We start from the raw sequence: 20,213 nt of genomic DNA, 5'->3' as shown, positions 1-20,213 counted from the left end.
CCCAGGTTTCACATTTTTCTTTGCTCCTTGCTGAGGGTTTACATTCATTCATTACAAATGAATGTTGACAGTGAGCTCTCCCAGGGGTGGTGCAGTCAATACCATTACAGCCCGAGGCTGCTAGGCTCTCCAACTCAGCCCTGCCTCTTGGAGGAATGATAACCATACTCGCTCACTTTTATTAAGCACCTTCCATATGCCAGGCACTGGTTGACCCATGTAATCACATCTAATTTTCACAATTGTCTTAGGTTGGGTTTTTTAGAAGCAGATTTGAGATGAAGATGTGGCCTGCTGAGTGAGTGAGTGAGTGAATGCTAACAGGAGAAACTGACATGAAAGTGAGGGAAGCCAGAAAGAACCAGCGACGAGGCCAGGCACAGAGGAGCCCTGTCTGGAGTCTCGCCTCAGCCCCACACAACCGGGCAACCTGCAGCCTGGGTGATATCTCGGAGTTGCCCTGCCTTGAGGCAAGGGCTTTGGTTCCTCTTATCAGTAGTGGGCAGGAGGGAGGGATGGGTGGGCAGGGTGTAGGGCTGGGGGCTTAGCTTCTCAGGAATCCCCAGGTGAGTTGGTTGAAGTGGGCAGAGGCAATTTTCCAGAGAAGGGTGCAGCTGGGGGCTATTAGCAGCCCAGACTGAGAAAGGGTTTCTTGGCGGGCCTTCACTGGCATCTTCTAGAACATTCTTCTGAGGTATGCTCTAACACCATCTCCACATTATAGAGGAAGACTGAGGCCCAGGGAGGGCAAGTGCCTGGCCCTAGGACATACTTTCTGTAAATGGTAGAGGTGGGATCCTGACTCTCCCTGTCACCTGCTTACCCCAGGCTCACCCCAGTCACCAACTCCTACACTACTAGAGACAGGAGGCTTCATCCCAGGAGCTGTGGCTGATTCTGGGAGTACTTCTGTCTTCCTGGCTCCGGCTTTTTGTACTGCATTAGTAGCGAATAAACCCACAAATCCCCAGGGCCTACCACAATAGGAGTTTCTTTTTTGTTCACATGAAAGTCCAATTAGTGGTAGGGGAGGAGGTGGTGTCTTACAGTCATTCAGGGCCCCAGGCTGGTGGGGTCTGCCCTCCTCCCAGCACACCCCCATGGAAGCCCTGGGTATTAATATCCAGCTGGCAGATGAGGCAAATGAGAGCGTGGAGGACTGTGCAGGAGGCTCTAAGGGCCAAACAAGGAACACAACTTCTATCTTCATTCCACAGTTCAGAACCCGGTCACTGCCTCCTCTGAGATGCAAAGGGGACTTGGAAATGTGGTCCCCAGCCGGGCAGCCTCAACTCTGCAGAGTGGAGGGAGATCCTCAAACAGGTGGTCCACAGCTCCCAACTTAGCTTCATGTTGGCCTCCCAACTTGGCCGCACTTCTGAAGCAGCATCGTTGTCTGGGGTAATATCTGAGGTTTGTCTTCTCATGCCAAGAGATGTTGTCTCTTGCAAGAGAGAGGGGCGCCCGAATGGGACTTTTGGCTGGCGGTGTGCACCGGATTTTATAGACAGGCTTGAGGAAGCAGTGTCCGCTTTACGTGGGGCCCACAGATTGGTTGGACCAGGTGTGACTTTACATAGCGTGCTGTGAAGCTGGCCACCCCACCATAATCTTGCTATGCAAATGGGCTTTCCACTTGGCGGGTGCCATGTTGTCTGCTCCTTATTGTACACGGGGCTGGCAAAGAGAAGGGAGGATGGAGCCGCCATGTTGGACATGCCTAGCCTCAGGTAGCCCCTTTCCTACTGGCACAACTGCTGGCATTTGCGGGTGCAAGCTTCTAACTTGCTTGTCTATGTCTGCAGCTCAATTTTACTGGCTGCTCTTTGTTAGAAAAGAAAATGATCTGGGGGCTGCTTTTCATTAAAAGAAAAACCTTACTGAGGACTTCCTTACCCTCACTACCTGCCTTAATAATTTCTTTTTAACTCCTTTATTACTTCCTTGGTCCTGGGTGGTCAACTTGGGCTAACATTGTCATTTCTTATCTCTAGCCCCATCTCCAAGCAGCTGAGTGTTCTTTTACTAGCAGTTGCCTGGGGTATATCTTCGGGGCTGTTCTCAGGGTGGCACCTGGGCCCTGGAGCATTGTTTCTGTCCATTCCTGGGAGGTGGGTGGGGTGTGGGTGAGGATGAGGCTGCTGGGGGCTGGGAAGCTGGCTGGCTTCAGCATCAGCACTTTTTCAAAGAAGCCAAGTCAGACCCAGACAGAATGAAGATTTGAGGAAGGATTCTAACATCCTAACACTAAACAGAGTCTGCATCTCAGTAATCCAATGGAAGTCCTTGGACCTACTTAGTGCTTCTAAACACGTGTCCTAAGCCAGGCCCAGGTGATACAGAGGTTAGAGCCCCCACAGTGGAGCTCATGGTCCAGTAGGAGAGACAGAAACGACCGTCCACAGTGATATCACAGCACAAGCAGCCTCATAACCAGGGGAGACCCCTGGGGCGGTGGGAGCCCCTACCTGAGGCTGGAGGAGTCTGGGATGGCTTCCCAGAGGAGGTGAGGCCAAGGCCCACATTGAGGGCTGACTAGGAGCTGTCCAATGAGATTTTGAGAGCGGGGTGAGTAGTGGGTGGGTGCCTGTCCAGCACAGGGAATGGATAGGATCAACAGTTGCATGGCTGGGTGATGGAGGAGAAAGAAGCAGGCCACTCATGGGAGGCCTTGAAGACTATTCTGGAAGTAGGCTTTCTCCCAGGGGCTGTGGGGAATCACTAAAGGATTGCTCAGGAAGAAACCTACCCAGGTCTGTGTTCCAACTGTCAGGTGGAGGATGGTGAGGAAGGTGCTGCATTACTCTACGTGAGAAATAAGGAGTGAGAATTTAGGCAGTGACTGCAGGGACAGAGTGCAGGGGTTGGACTGCAGAGATATTTAGGGTAGATGGGTGAGGAGGGAGGAGTGGGGATGATTCCCAGTTTTCTGGCTTGGGGGCTGGTAAATGGGGCCATTCACTGAAAGGGACCAAGGCCATAAATCCTGGGGCAGCATTGAGGCACTCAGTGCGGTGGGGAGGACACCGGCATGCAGCGCCAAGGCCTAGCTTCTGGTCCCCGCTTTCTCTTTAGAAGCCAAATGGCCTTAGGCGAGCCATTAAACTTTCAGTGCCTCAGTTTACTCATCTGCAAAATGGCACCCATATCTGCCTTCCACCAGGGAAATGTGAGGATCAAATAAAATATGTGAGTGAGAGTGTTTTGAAAACTGCAAGGAGTTTGTGAATATAGGGAGTTAATGCAAAGAGAAGTGGCCACAGGAGAGGTCACAGATCCGACAGCCAAGACGTTGCTGGAGATCCCTGGCTTGGGGCACCATCTGAGATACACCTGAGCCAGCCCTGGTCTCAGAGCTCCCCAAATAACCTTCCGGCGTGCTGAGGCCTGAGTGCAGAGGCCTCACTGGGATATGGATCACTGGAACCATCCTACTGTTGTAGCCACTTGCAGGCATGTCCCATGTGGTGCTTCTGGGTGGGAGGTGGGATGACATTTTCTCTAAAAGCCTCCATGGGCTTCGCAGGCCCCAGCGGCTTGTCAATTAGTGGGTTCTGAAGGCAGCAATGTTGCAGCCTCCACAATGAGCTACAGCCCTCTGACTGCCCGGAGAAACTTGCAGGGTTCAACCAAAGGCCCAGGGACAATGACCCTCTGGATTTAGATTCTCATGAGCACATTCCTCCCTTGCCTTTGAGAAACATCTGTTTGCAGAGGCCGGTAGCTCCCCCTCCTTTGCTCTACAAAAAATGTTAAGCAAACATTTAGGGAATAAGGGCTTTATAATGATGAAAGTAAACATTGAAGAATACCAGCTATTATAAGGCATAAGTGTTTAAAAAAATGAGAAAAGGAAAACAAATGGAAAAATTCTGCTTTCCCTGAGCAGGCCAGTGTGTGGAAGAAAGGTAGAGGTTCAGCCTTTCTCACACCTTCTTATTTTGGGCCATAGCTCCAAGACTCAGGCCTGCAGAAGGCCCTTGAAGAGCCCCAGTGCCCAGAGTATTTTCAGTTCCAATGAGGACATTATCTGCCTGGAATCTTAGGCAAGCAGGACGGATAGAACACCAAGACCAGAGAAGACCAGCTCTGCTGAGCTCTAAATGGTGTGGAGCTTTAGGCTGCACACGTGCCGAGAAAGAGATAAGGAGGGAAGGTTCAGAAGAAGGAGACAGGACCACATTTGGGCAGCCTCCTGAGACTCCACCATGCAGTCCAAAGTCTGGGAAGATGTGAAGGATTGGCGAGGCCCTCAGCACTTTGGGAGGCCGAGGCAGACAGATCAGTTGTGCCCAGGAGTTCAAGACCAACCCGAGCAACATGGCGAGACCTCATCTCTACAAAAAATACAAGAATTAGTCAGGCATGATGGGTGCACTCCTGTAGTCCCACTTGGGTGGCTGAGGCAGGAGGATTGCTTGAGTTCAGGAGTTGGAGGCTTCAGGGAGCTATGATGGCATCACTGCACTCCAACCTGGGTGGCAGCACGAGACCCTAACTGGAAAACCAATGATGTGAAGCATTGCCCTCCAGGAAGAGATCTTTACTCCTCTCCTCCCCAGTGCACACACATGCCACTAACTCCCTGCATGCTGAGCTAAAGGAAGGGCCTGCTGAGAGCTCCATGTCTGGCAGGCCATTTAGTCACCACTTAGCTTTGTGGAGGTACAATGGATATACAAAAAAACTACACGTAATTAATGCATACAGTTTGGGGAGTGTATATGTACACAGTTATGTTACTCATACCACACTCAAGATAATAAACATAGCTATTAACTCCAAAAGTTTCCTTGGGTTCCTTTCTTTTCAGTGCATGCTAAGAGTGCTTGTCTTGAGATTCCCTTTTCTAACACATTTCTCGGTGAAAAATACAGCAGTCCCTCCTTATCTGCCATATTGCTTTTTGTGGTTTCAGTTACCCACGGTCAACTGTAGTCTGAAAATATTAAATGGAAAATTCTGGAGATAAACAGTTCATACATTTTAAATTGTGCACCCTTTCATCATGCTTCTGAGTAGCATGACGAAGTCTCTTATCATCTGCTTCATCCCACCTGGGACACGAATCATTGTTTTGTCCAGTGTACTCATGCTGTCTACATCATCTACCCTTTAGTCAGTTAGTAGCTGTCTCAGTTATGAGATCGCCTGTCTCGGGATCACAGTGCTTGTGTTCAAGCAACCCTTATGTTACTTCATCAATTCCCCAAACTGCAAGAGTGGTGATTCTGGCATATTGTTATGCTTGTTGTATTTTATTATTATTTGTATTTATCTCTTACTGTGCCTAACTTACAAACTAAACTTTGCAATACCTAGAGATGTATAGGAGAAAGCATAATATATATGTAGGGTTCAGTACTATTTGCAATATCAGGAATCCACTGAGTGTCTCAGAACATATTCTCCACAAATAAGGGGGGATACTGTACCTTATTATTAACTATAGGTGCTATGCTGCACAGCAGACCCCTGGAACTTACTTGTCTTGTATAGCTTCATACCCTTTGAACAACAGCTCTCGACAACCCCTCTTTCTGCTCAGTTTTTCTCCTAGAATCCTTGCCCCACCTCTGTCTGGATGTAGAAGGTAGGAGTTTGAGAGCCAGGGGTGCATCCTCATCCTGACTCTTTCTGGCTGTCAGCCCGGTCACTTACTGTCTCAGAGCCTTAGTAACTTCTTTACCTGTAAGTGGGTTCACAAAGGACCTACTGCACAGGTTGTTGTGAGGAGTAGATGAGCTGGATCATGGACCAGCTTGACCTGGACCTGGGGCATAAGACATGCTCAGTAAGTGCCAGCCACTCTTAGGCCCCTTCTCTCTCCCTGCCCCAGGCCAGGATCCCCAGGCTGAGAGCCAGTGGTGGCCTCATTGCTGAGGTACACTTTCTTGGAATATGGGCTTGCCAGGTTCACCCCAAAGCGAACCTCCCTGGGCTCCAAATTTGGTTTGGCCTCCTTCCAAACTGCTTTCCTAGCACCCCACACTATTCAGAAAGGTTAATGACTTCCAGGGAGTCTCTTTACCTCCCGCGGGAAGCCACTGTCACTTTGTAGAATGGCTTTGGAAAAGACGCGTTTCATTAAATTTCAGAGCAGGAAGGGCCTTTAGAAACGATTCACGGCCCCTCAGGCCTCCCCAGCAGGAACTGGCTCCAGATGGGAGGATCAGCTGCAGATGGGGAGCAAGTGTGCCGTGGAATAGAGACGCCACCTCCGGAAAAGAGAGAGAGAAGGATATCATGCCTGGTGACATTTACTCTCCGGGAAAGTTTGATGAACTTTCGCTGGGCGTAGACTTTCAATTAGCTAAAGGCATTGGAAATTTGGGGGCTGTTGGGTCTCATTGGGTTCCTTGGGGAGTTGAGCTTGGGAAAGTTGGGCATAGAGGTGGAGGTTTCATGATGGAACCATTTAGGGAACTTCTGAAAAACGCATATCCTCCCCTATGCCCCCCTCCAGGGTATCTCAGAACCTTCACTTCGGGGGAGTGTGTGCTGTGCAAAAGCTTCCGGGTGATTCTGATACACATCTCTACCTCTAGCCAAGAAGCGCAGGCCTAGGCTGTGGAACAGAGAATAAGCAGCCTCTCTAATGACATCACAGCATGGACCTGTATGATAGAGCAGGATGTGGGAAAAGGAGACCCCACATTTGTGTCATTTATAGTTGACCCATTCTTTTCACAGATGTCCCCTCACTTGATGTCCAAGTTTACACTCAGAGAGTCAAGGCTGGGAAAGTCGAGACCCTGTTAGGATGAGTGCATGCTGCGAAAAGGGAAGAACCGGGGAGGAACCCAGCTCTTCCAAGCCAAATGGCAGCAGTCTCAATCCTGGGTATACTGAGGGTGTGACCAGCGGCATTGTAGCCATTTCCAGGTGGAGGTGGGGAGACTTTAACATATGCTTTAAAAATGCATTCTTTGACTCCTTTGTCAAACTCACATGAAAAGCCCCAAGTTTCTTTGATGTCATTGGAGCCGGGCTGTCATAGTTCTCTCACGATCGTCTCTGAGCCGGCAGCCTCCAACAGTCATGCAGCGAGGGGAGCTTCTCAACTCTCCTGGCAAGGGCTGAGTGGTGAGCTGATGTCCACACACATTATTCTTTGGTTTGATTGCAGCCCAGGAGTCTAGTAGGAAATAATTAAAGCCAGCTCCCAACTGGGGTTCAGGCACAGATAATAGCCTGGGTTTCCCCAAGTCAAGTGACTTGGAAGAACACATATGAGACTCCTGTGGGGAGGTGGCAGTGAGTGAGGCAAAGATCTGATGAGTGGAGCAGTCTAGGCAGCAAGGCCTGGTGCTGGAGGGAACTGTGGCCTACATTCCAGGTACAGTGGGAGACTGGCCTGGCCATCCTTACTCTGCCCTTCCGTGGTGCCTGGAGCCAGGAGGCCAAGGGCTGGGGCATCAAGGTGAGAGCTGTCCCTCGTTACCCAATACCCCTTCTGAAGGAGCTGGTCATGAGAAGGGGACAGAACTTTTCTGCAGGCCAGAGGTAGGGCAGGAGGAGTGAGGTTGGCAGGCTGGAGGCAATCTGAAACCGCCTGGTCACTGGGCACACATGGGCCTAGTTAGACTTCCATGGGCATCTGAGTATGGGAGTTTTGGACAGGAGACAGAGGCAGCAGCTTTCTTATCTGTGAGCCCTTCTACTTCCCTGCCTGGGGCTTCTAGAGGCAATGACTCGACTGTACACCTCCCAAGAAAACACTGGAATCTCTGCTAATCAAATAGTGATGTTGGTCAGTGCTACAGGTATCACATTGATAGACACCAGTGTGAAGCCTGCCCACATGTGAGTTACATTCGTTTTTGGGAAGGATTTGTTGCAAATTCAGGCCATTTCTGTTGGTGGGACCTTGTTGGTCTCCATAGGCTGATGAAGCCTGGAGGGAATGGGGGCTGCAGAAAAGGAAGCTGGCACCCTGCTTGGGAAGTAATTTACGCAAGCCCACTGTAGTGAATGTTGGGGTGCACCCTTCAGATGCTCCACTTGGGACTGAGGCTTTCATCTCCCAGTCACTGGGAATGTTGCCTCCTGCTGGCTCGCGGCTGAGTCCTTTCTGGGAATTGCCCTCAGCCAAAAAGAGACCCAGCCAAGACCATGTCCCCTTCCTGGAATAGCCAGACTCACTCACCCAACAAAGTTGTTGGTCCAAGAATACTGCCCAATAATATCCCTGCCTGCTAAGCTCTATCTCAGAGTCTGCTTCCCAGGAGTCTGAGTTAGGCAGCCCCCAGCCTGTGGGATTTACATCACTGCATGCTTCCTCCATAGGAGGAGAGACAGTGAACAGAGCCAGAGCCCTGCTGCCAATCTCAGGGCCTTAGATTTGAGCCGTGCCCTGAGCACTCTTTCAAAGCCTTGGAGATGTGTACAAAAAATGGAAGAAGCCCCTGGAGAGAGAGTGCTGCAGTTATCAGGAGCTTGTTTGCTATGTGTCCTCAGCCCCATGGGGGGCTTGTGAAAAAATGGAGACAGCAGAGTCTAGTCTAACTTTCAGACATGTTGGCTCTTTATTTACTCAGATGTCCAGTGGCATCGCAAGAACAAGCCATAGTAGGCCTTACTTCTAGCCAGAGAGCAAATTTTGCAAAGATTTATACTTTGTTCAGCCTCTTGTAGTAGTTAGGGTTCTCTGGAGAAACAGAGTCAATAAGATGTTGATAGGAGAGGGAGATTTACTTTTTTTTTTTGAAACGGAGTATCTCTCTCTCCCCCACGCTAGAGTGCAATGGCATGATCTCAGCTCACCGCAACCTCCGCCTCCCGGGCTCAAGTGATTCTCCTGCCTCAGCCTCCTGAATAGCTGGGATTATAGGCATGTGTCACCACACCTGACTAATTTTTTATTTTCAGTAGAGACGGGGTTTGTCCATTTTGGTCAGGCTGGTCTTGAGCTCCCCACCTCAGGTGATTTACTTTAAGAAATGGCTTCCGTGGTAGTAGAGGCAGTTGGTAAGTCCAAAATTTGCAGCGTGGGCCAATAGGCTGAAGACCCAGAGAAGAGCTGATGTTGCAGCCATAAGACAATGTGCTGGTGGTATTTATTCTTCCCCGGAGAGGTCAGTCTTTGCTCTCTTAAGGCCTTCAATGGATTGGATGAGACCCACCCAGAGGGCAATCTGCTTCGCTCAAAGCCTACTAATCTCACCTAAAAATACCTTCATGGCAACATCCAGATGTGTTTGGCCAACTATGTGAGTGTCGCCAAGTTGATGCATAACTAACAGTCACACCCTCCACATTGTGAAATCTCCATTCATTTCAGTCCTGGGAGGCTTCTGTTCTCATTGCGTTAACAAACCATATGCTCCAGAGCCTCCTGCTAAGGTGGTGTCATTCTCAACTGGGCATGAATGTAAGCCCTCAGGGATCCTTCTGGGGCTTTACCTTTTCTTGTGCACGGTGCACATTTTTTGATGTATCGCATTTCTATTTACCAGGGTCTTGCAAGCTTATTCTGTGAAGGGCCAGAGAGTAACTATTTTAGGATATGCAGGCCACGTATATTTCCGCTGTATATTCTTCTTTGTTTTGGAATCCTTTGAAAATATAAAAACCATCTTAGCTTGCTGCCCATACAAAAACAGGCCAAGGGCTGGATTGGCCTGCAAACTGCAATTTGCCAGCACTTGATTTAAATTCCTAATATTTCAGATGCATCTAAATGCTTGACATTCTTGGGCCACTTCAAATCACTAAGTGCTCTCCTCCAAACTCTTCTGAAGCCCGGTTGTTTGATAGAAACCTAAATAACACAGACGCTGTGAGAACAACCGGAAGAGAAGAACCTCTCTTTCTCAAGCTCTAATTACCAAAGTTCCCCCAAAAGATGTTTCAGCAGCTTATTTTGAGAGAAGGAAAACTGCAGACTGTGGGGAAGGCATCTCCATAGTGACAGCTTTATGCTGGGAGAACAAAGGGTAAAGAACACAGACCATCAGCCTCCCCAACCCTGTGGTTTCCCAGCACAGTCTCTTCCAAGTCTGCTTCACGATAAAGGTCCCCAACAGAGCGCACTACCCTCAGTGTTCCCCCAGGCTGGGAGGAAGGCAGGCGCCTGGCTGTGACAGATGCCTCTGACTGACAGCACACTTTCCTGGAGCCTGGGGCCTGGGGAGGTGCCTGCTTAGGTGGGCTGGAGCCACAGGCAGCCAGCGAGGCCCTCACCCCACAGAGAGCCTACCAGGACCAGAGACATGGGTTATTAAGCCTAGTTTTTTTGGTGTGTATGTGGAGGGTGAGGGGTGGCAAGGATGAGGGTTTTTACAAACCACCAGTGAATCAACTTAACTGCATGATCCTTTATGAAAATGTGAACTCTTATCCTGGCGGATGATATTTTAGTGTGTGGGCTCCTCCCTGAATGAGAGTTCAGTGAGAATGGAAATAGCTCCATTCATTGCTCCCCTAGGTTTGTATTTGATCTTTGGTTTTAAAGAAGCCCTTTCTCATACCTTGAACTTTTCATTCTTAGGAATCCTTTCCTTCCCTTCCTTCTGTCCCTCCCTCCCTCTCTCCTTTCTTCCCTCCCTCCTTTCCTTCCTTTCTTCATCAATGATATGGTTTGACTTTGTGTCCCCACCCAAATCTCATCTTGAATTGTAATCCCCCTAATCCCCACATGTCAAGGGTGGGACCAGGTGGAGTAAATGGATCATGGGGGCAGTTGTTTTCCCCACGCTGTCATCATGGTACTGAGTGAGTTCTCACGAGATCTGATGGTTTTATAAGGGGCTCTTTTCCCTCTGCTTGGCACTTCTTCCTGCCACCTTGTGAAGAAGGCGCCTTGCTTCCCCTTTGCCTTCTGCCATGATTGTAAGTTTCCTGAGGCCTCCCCAGCCATGTGGCACTGAGTCAATTAAACCTCTTTCCTTTATAAATTACCCAGTCTTCAGCAGTTCTTTGAAGCAGCATGAAAATGGACTAATACAACCCCTTTCATCATCTGTCATGTACCTGTGATTGCAGGTGTCGTGAGAGATAAGGTATTACCCCTACCCTCAGGTATAGCTCAGGGGAGGGCTTCCGTGAAGCACATACAGAAGTATCTCTGTTCATTTGTGGTCTTCTCTTTCTCACCTAAAGTATTGTGCCTGTGATATTAAGGGGAGAACGCAAATGTACCAAGCACTGGATTAGCTTGGGGACCCCTTCCGAATGAGAGCTGTTGCTACAGGTGGCATCCTTCCCTACACCTGCTCCCCTTTGTTCTGAGAGGAGCCATCTTTAGAGCACCAGGCTGTGCAGGCTAACTGCCTTTCTCCTCACAGGGCTGGGCAGAGCTCAGCAGACAAGGGATCACCTGTCAAAGGGTCTCCACCCCACGGCTAAACATTGTGACCATGTGGCAAACTCCAACCCTAAAGGGACCCGCCAGAGTGAGGTGCCCCAGAACAGAAGATCAGAAACAGACACAGAGACTGCCAAATACAGAGGGCAATATCTCTCAGAGGTTAGAACAAGAATAACTCCCCAAGACCTTTCCAGAAAGTGTAATCATATAGTTCAGAAAAATGCATTGTGTGTTTAGTAGACAAACACATATTTTGTCCTAAGTTTGTCTTTAGATTTGATTAAAAATGTATTGTTACAGCTGCTGCTGTTGGGATCAATTAGAATCAAGCCTGTAAATGGCTTTCTCCTACAGAGACTGTTCCAAGTCTGCCTGAGGTCCCAGAACTGTCCCCTGGGAAACCTGGGGAGTGTGTGTGAGGACTTCTTTTTCTTTCTAAATGCCAGCATCGGACTGATCATTCTAGAGTTTGTACTTCATTCCTAATTAATATAAAAATAAGATTTTCGGAATCATCCCATTTTATTACTTTTTCTTTGTGAAATAGAACATTTAAACAGGATCCTCTTATGATAAATCATTCAGATCCAGCTAAAGTTCAGGAGAATAATAATAGGTGCTCTGAAAATCATGGAGTGTGTCTTCAGAATTTGCAGCACACAGCACTATTTTAATTTCTGAGTTAATACAGGTTCTAACTCATGATAACAATGACTTTATGAAGACAGTCTCTGGATAACAAAGCTATTTTCATCCTTTACTGAATGGTTCAGAAATCATACTGCTTTAATCTGTTTTTAATATACTTTTTTTTCCTCTCTGACTTCTTGAAAAATGTTTTATGATTCAGGAAAGTAAGCTATGTTTGCATGATGGAAAGGAAGAGAGAAATGGCATTGCCATTTATTCACTTACTCATCTCATTTATGTCTTCAATTTTTTAAATCAGTGAAATCAGAATAATAACAATACGTTCCTTATAAGGCTGTTGGAGGCTTAGGGCACCTCCCATGCAAAACATGAAACCTCACTTTCCATCTTCCAGCTTCTTTTTTCCCTCTCTTTCCTCCTCAGTAACTAATAAACATATGCCATATGCTAGAGATTGTACTATATAAAGGATATACAATTTTAAGCAAAATTCCAAGTAAAATAGCAGAAATTATAATATAGAATGAAAAATGTTACAATATAAGCATAGTGGGAGATCCTCAATATTCCTCCCTTCTCCTTTTTTCTTCTTTTTCTGCTCCCAAAAAGAGATCTTGGAGTTTCCTTGGTTTTTTGTAGCTGAGTAAGTCCTTTTTGAGGCACTAAACGGAGCCTCTTTCACACCTGAAAAGGGGTGGGGGTGTTGGGTCCCCAGGAGAGGATCTGGGTCTCTGTGTTGAAGAGGGAGAGTGACTTCATCTTTGGAGAAAAAGGTGTTTTTAGACCCTTTGCATTTGGAGGCTGTTGGACCCCTGGCAATACTTAGGGTGACCACATTTCCAGGAAAGCTGTTGTCCTCTGTGTCCCAAGGCTGGAAGAGGAAAGTTGCCCTGCCTCCTGTGTGATGGGTCTTTAGGGAAGGCAGAACATGAAGACGCACAGGTGGAGGCCTGAGAGGCTCTGCGGGGGCTCCTAGGATAGCTAGCCTTAGGGGAATGCCTGGGTGTGGGCCTGAAGGAGCTGAGCACCAGAGCCCTGAGAACTGAGGGAGCCACATAGCACTAGGTGGGCGCACTCCTCCCTTGGAGATCAAGGAAGCCTGTGCTTGGTCAGCAGCCAGCACTGTCTTAGACTCAAGAGTCAAGAGGACCAGCGTCAATGGCAGCTGACAGCAAAAAGCAGGGAGGGATACAAGGAGTACCAGGAGAGAGATTCTGGACTTCTCATTCCTCTGGCATGTGGGTCTGAGCTGGCTTTATTTTTTATTTGTAAAAAATAGAATAGGTATGACTTGGAGGCCTGAATTTGCAGAGCAGTTCACACTGGTTACCTAAGCATATGCAGCAGGGCTATGGGGCTTATTGTAGGGGACTCTCCCCTCCTGCCACTGTCGTGTCTTCCTCGGACACTCATTCATTCATTCACTCATTCACTCAACGAACTATGTGTCACAGTTGTTGTCTCAGCTCACTCCTTGTTCTGGGAGCTTCCACGGTTCCCCGTGATCCACTGCAGTAAGGATAACCCTCTGCAGTCTGGCCCACACCTACCCTCATCTTTCCAGTCTAACCTCTCACTCCTTCACATGTACACTTCCTAGTCAGAATATAGACAGACTCTTCCCAGATGTCCACACATGCCCTGGGCTGTCCTGCCTCATGTCCCTGCTGTTCACTGTCTCCTCCAACCCCTTCCAAAGCCCAGCTGTGTAACAGGAATCTAAATGACAGAGACCCTGTGAGGACACCAGAAGAGAAGGGCCTCCCTCTCCCAAGCTCTAATGATCAAAGCTCCCACGAAAGATGTCTCAGAAGCTTGTTTTGAGAGAAGAAAAACTGCAGATGATGGGGAAGGCGTCTCCATCATGAAAGCTTTATGCTCGGAGAACAAAGGGTGAAGATAGACTACTGGAAGAACACAGACCGTCAGCCTTCCTCCCTCAGTGGGTTTCTCAGCATAGCCTCCTCCAGTTCTGTTTCATGCTTAGGGTCCCCAGCAGAGAGAACTACCCTGAGTACCCTCCCAGGCTGAGAGGAGGGGAGCGGGCCTGGCTGACAGCTGCCTCTGGCTGACAGCACACTGTTCTGGACCCTGGGGCCTGGGGCAGTGCCTGCTAGGCAGGCAGAAGTCACAGGCAGCCAGTGAGGCCTCTCAGCCCTGCAGAGAGCCTTCTAGGTTCTGAGTCATGGATTATTAAACTTAGCTTTTTGGTGTGTATTTGGAGGGGTGGGGTGGGGGTTTTTGATAAACCACCCGCGACTCTTGGGTGGTGTTGAATCTCTCTGAGTCTTGAGTATCTCTTTGGAAAAAGAAAAGGATGTCACCAGACAGAGTTGCAGGGAAGTCAGCTTTGTACTTCATAGTCCACCGGGGTCGACTCAAACCCATTCACCATTAGGCTTTCCCTAATTCCTGTTTTCGTGGTTATTAAATCTCTGACTCTGAACTCCTGCAGCATTGGGTTTGTAGCTCTCTCACGGCACTCGTAGCTGTGAAGTCGGATAGCTGTAAACTCCTGTAGGCTGAAACCGGTTCTGACAAATCTTTGTATTCCCCTGCTATAGCTGATGGAATGAAGTAGAAATTATTCACACTTGGTTGATTTGAAAGCTCACAATATTAACCAACATTTATGGAAGTTTTTTTTCTATGTGGCAAACAAGCATTTTGCACAGGCTTTTCTCATGTCGTTGTCACAAGGAGACTTCATGGGGTGGGTACTCTGATGAGCCCCGGTGACATCTTGGAAAGGTGAAGTAACTTGGCAGAAGTCATTTGAGCAAGCAAGGGGTGCCTCAGGACTCAGCTCAGGCAGTCTGATGGCGGTCCACCTTCTCAACCTGCGGTGCTGTAGGTCTGCTAGTTCATACACATGTGATGGTTTTACACCATGTGAAACCCCACCCCAAAAGGGGTTTCAGAAGGTTGTTTTGAGAGAAGGAAAACTGCAGACAACAGGGAAGGCTTCTCCATCATGAAAGCTTTAAGTTAGGAGAAAAAGGGAGAAGAAAGACCATTGGAAGGATGCAGACCAGCAGCCCCCATCTCCCTAACTGGCTGAGCTGATGGTTTGAGCTATCTTTTGCAGCTTACAGAAAATCAAGGTTCTCCCCAAAGAAGAAATGAAGATAACTACTCAAAAGACCGATGGCTTTACAGCTAAGCAGACATTGGGATCCCCTGGATAACTCTTTTTTTGACACCTGGTGAGGCCTGTGGAGAGAAACCTGCAAGGTAGTGTGAATCGTCCCTTGTTTTCTGTTTTTGCCCCTGGCAACCACCATTCACCTTTCTGTCTCTGTGAATTTCACTGTTCTATGTACCTCATGTAAGTGGAATCATACAGTTTTTGTCCTTTTGAAACTGGCTTATTTCATTTAGCATAATGTCCTCAAGGTTCATTCATGTTGTGGCATGTATCAGAATCTTCTTCCTTTTCAAGGCTGAGTAATATTCCATTGTGTGGATAGACCACATTTTGTTTATCCATTCAGCTGTTGATGGATACTTGTTTGCACCTCTTGGCTATTGTGAATAGTGCTGCTATAAATATGAGTGTGCAGATACCTGTTCGAGTCTCTGCTTAGAATTCTTTTGAGTATATACTCAGAAGTGGAAGTGCTGGATCATTTGATAATTCTATTTTTAATTTCTGAGAAACTGTTATACCATTTTCCACAGTGGCTGCACTGGGAGGATTGATTGAGTCCGGGAGTTTGAGGCTGCAGTGAGCTGTGATTGCACTACTGCTCTCCGGCATGAGCAATAGAGTGAGATTCTGTTTCAAAAAATAAAAATAAAAAACAGTAGAGTGATGTAGATAAAACACACTTGCCATTGATGGTGGCATTTAGTAAACATTCAGTAGATGCTACTCTCCTAACTGTTCCCCTTTCTTGCCTTAATCTCAGAATCCCACCTTGATACAAAACTGTATCACATGTGTGCACCTAGGGGAGAAGAAGAGAAACAGCTGGAAATGTGGATCTCACTGGATTACAGAGGGCCTTGAATGCCACATCAGGAATTTGGACTTTCTTCTGCGGAGAGCTGCCGTAATGGGTTGAACTGTGTCCCCTCAAAATTCATATGTTGAAATTCTATTCCCCCAGTAATTCAGAATGTGAACTTATTCGGAAATTGGGTCACCGCAGATGTAATTAGTTAAGTTAGGACGAGGTCATGCTGGAGTGGGGTGGGCTCTAATCCAAGATGACTGATATCCTTATAAAAAGAGGACCTCTGGAGGCAGACACGCACACAGGGAGAACACCAAGTGAAGATGAAGGCAGAGATCAGGCAATGCTTCTATGAGCCAAGGAACACCAGATTGCCAGCAAACCATCAGAAGCTAAGTGAGAGCCTGGAACATATCCTCCCCACTCTAAGCCCTCAGGAGGAACTGTCTCTGCTGACACTTTGATCTTGGACTTCCAGCCTCAGGAACTGTGAGACAATACTTTTCTGTTGTTCTTTGTCACCCAGTTTCTGGTGCCTTGTTATGGCAGCCCTGGCAAACTAACACAGCTGGGAACCTCTGCAAGACAGGGAACTGGGGTCAATAGGAGTGGGTGCCGGTTAGCGGAATGTGCAGGGTGAGCTACGCTGGGGAAGGAAGAGATGCAGCCAGGTGGTGACAGGAGGGGATGGAGGAGACGAGAGAAGACAGGGCCATTGCTGAAGTGGTGCTGACAGATATGGAGATGAACGGAACAAGAGAAGGGGCTGAAGTGACAGCCCTGAGGTTTGGGCCTGGCAGATACACAGCTCTGTTTGTGGGGTTGCAGCCACTGGTGTGAAGGTGTGTAGGGAATCTCAAGCTGCTGCCCAGGCAGCTGTGGGCTCTGTCTCCTCCTGATCAGAGGAGCCCTCCAAGGCCTCTCTTAGGCTTTGCCTTTGATGTGCGCGTGCTGAGCCTTTATATCTTATGGGGTTGAGAGATGCTTCTGTGCAGTTCACTGCCAAAGAAGACCCAGGGTGAGCTTGTGCAGAAGATATAAACCAGGGGTGACAGGGACAAGGGTTGGGGAGGGGTGGGGGATGGCAGTCATAATGAATAACTCTGTGCTCCTCCAGCTTCTGGGGACTGACAGTCCTTCCCAAAAGACAGGGAAGGAGAACAACATCCCAACACCCGTGGAATGAATCCTCATCATCTCTGAAATACAAAGATGATGCCAGTCCTCCCAGGCCTGAATGTGTCAGTCCAGTGGGTACAACACCTGGGACAGAGGAAGGGGAGGGATCTCCTCACAACCTGAGACCTGTGTAGGGCTTGGGATTGTGTGGGTGATACTCCCACTCCCATAGTTCCAATAGGGCCTAGAGGCCTAATTTCTTCCTTTCTGGAAACGAAAAGCCTACCCTTAGAATAGTTACTTTGTGTGGTGCTGAAATGTAGGCTCTTTTTGTTTTTGCATAGGGTCTTGCTGTGTTGCCCACGCTGGAGTGCAGTGGCATTATCATAGTTCAAACCCCTCTACTCAGGTGACACCTCTGCCTTCATCTCCTGAGTAGCTGGGACTACAGGCACACACCACCACACCTGGCTAATTTTTGTATTTTTTGTAGAGATGGAGTCTCGTTATGTTGCCCAGGCTGGTCTTGAGCTCCTGGGCTCAAGCAATCCTCCTGCCTCAGCCTCCAAAACTGCTGGGATTACAGGTGTGAACCACAGTGCCAGGCTCAATGTATGTCCTCATGGCATGTACTGGATCATTTTTTATGGTACGTATTTTGTTGAGCCTGTGCTGTGGGTCAGGCATGTTGAAGCCTGGGGTTTAAAGGTAATCATGAAAGAGAAAGCACCTGTCCTTATAGAGCCTACACTCTAGCCCTAAGTAAACAGTGACTATGCAGTATCATTTCTGGCAGGGGTAGTGTCATGAATACCTATCGGCAAGGTAAAAAGCAGGGCATATATGCTGATGGGGGGTTGCTAATTTCTTAGCAAGCAGGGCAGGCCTCTGAGGAAAGACTGGGGGCTGTGAGACAGCCAACACTGGCCTGCAGGAGCACTGGAGACAGCAGTGAGCACTGTGTGTTTGGGAATCAGGAGATGACTGAGGCCCCATGGCGAGTGTGCAAGTGTGCGTTTGGTCTCAGTGTGTTGGGCAGCAGGGGAACCATGGGATCCAACACGCTTTTTAAATTTTATTTTTTGAGTTGGAGTCTCACCCGGTGGTCCAGGCTGGAGTGCTGTGGTACAATCTCAGCTCACTGCAATCTCTGCCTCCCAGGTTCAAGCGATTCTCATGCCTCAGCCTGCAAGTAGCTGGGATCACAGGCACCTGCTACCACGCTGGGCTGATTTTTGTATTTTTAGTAGAGATGGGGTTTCACCATGTTGGCCAGGCTGGTCTTGAACACCTGACCTCAGGTGATCCACCCGCCTCAGCCTCCCAAAGTGCTGGGATTACAGGCATGAGCCACTGCACCCACCCCCAACACACATTTTGCAAGAGCAAACACATGGAGGAATGTTCTGTTTGAGTGCACTTGTAGCTGTTGGGCTCTGGGCAAAGCGTATGAGCCCTGAGATCCACAAGGAGAGGAGGAGTTCCTGGAAGTGGTGGAGGTGAGGGTGCCACCATGAGCTGCCTCCCTTCGGCATCCTGTAGTGGCGTCCTGGCCCCTTCAATGTTCAGGGAACACCTGCTATGAGCTGCTGCCTGAAGAGGTGCATGCGGTGGTCTCAAAAGGTGAAAAGACACAGCGAGGCCCTGCCCACAGGGCCATCTCCTACAGGCAGCAGAGGCTGGCTCACAGCAGCTCAGACAAAAAGCTGTAAGTCTGAAGAGCCAAGGGCGCTCTGTGCAGCGGGAGCTGGAGGGGAGCAGTGTCATTAACATCCCTGCCATTTGTCATCATCAAAAGATATTTATTAAGCACCTAATTGAGCCTGATACTGTGCTTGTGTTTTATTTTCAGAGCTTATAAGGACTAAACAATGTGCAAACAAGCAAAACAAATATCCATATAAGGCGGGTTACTTGTTTCATTAATTTTCCTTTTCTCTCTTCTCTCAGTTTTGAACTCCTCAAACCTGGCTAATTACAAGTGATGTGTATGCAGAAAAGGTTATCATGGAGCTGCAGTTCACCCTCCAGTGATGACCACCTCACAGCCCCAACCCACACCCTCCACCAACACTCACTTGTATATACACAGTGCACACATACCCCACACCACAAAATTACCCTCACACACATGCACAACAAACACACAGCCCAGACCACACATTCCTATACACCACATACATGCAACACACATACCAGACACACGCATACACCCAACGCACTACACACACTACACACACCACACAACCCACAACTCACCACACACACACAGTCTGCAGGCTGCCTGGAGGCTGCTGCTGCTATCCAGGGAGACACTGTGAAAAGACCAAGCTTTTAGGGACCATGCAGGCTCAGCAATGGACAAAAGGAAAGAGCTGAGACAAGCAGGTGAGCTGAGGGCCACTCACCAGAACAGAGTCCCAGCAGGGCTGCCTCACACTGAGGAGACCTTCCGCAGCCCACAGTCCCACAGCCCCACAGAAGGCACCTCATGGCTCCCGCCTCCTTTCCCATGTCACTTCACTCTCAAAGAGAAGGGCTGCCTGCTTGGTCTGATTCTTATGTTAAAGCTGGTGGGCAGTAGAGGGTATGGCAAGGGTAAGGAGTGAGCCGGTGAGGGTGCAGGGTGTGGGCGGCGCCCTCTGGCCCCTCTCTGAGGCTGGAGTGCAGAGGGTTCAGTCCCGGGCCCTCTGTCTCCCTGTCATTACCCTCTCACCCCCTAAACATGGGACAAGTGTCACTGATCCCTTCTTACCATGACTGTAGGGTAAACCCTTCCTCACATAGGAACGGCAGCAACTGAAATTTGGATTTGGGAAAGCAGGCAAAGTACTCTTTGATCTGCTTGACTTGAGTTTCCCTGGCCCTCCCTTGTTGAGGAGAAAGGAGTCCTCTCTGCATCCCGCCTGGCTCCGGAAGGTCTGCATTGTGATTTGGAGGCAAGTTTGACTGTTCATTTAAGTGTTCCATTGCCTTATTTTGTCCTCCTTGCCTGGTGACTGGTTGCCCTGGGCAGGACCTAGGTAGTTGGTTTTCTCAGCTTGTGCTCTCCCTCACTCCCTCGCCTCCTTACCCCCTCACCCTCTCACCTCCCTGCCCTCTCACCTCCTCACTTCCTCACCCGCCCACCTCCTCACCCCGTCACTCCCTCAAATCCTTACCCTCTCACCTCC

Source organism: Piliocolobus tephrosceles, chromosome 1, assembly GCF_002776525.5.
Source record: "Piliocolobus tephrosceles isolate RC106 chromosome 1, ASM277652v3, whole genome shotgun sequence".
Classification (NCBI taxonomy): Eukaryota; Metazoa; Chordata; class Mammalia; order Primates; family Cercopithecidae; genus Piliocolobus; species Piliocolobus tephrosceles.
Note: the sequence above shows the minus strand (reverse complement) of the source record.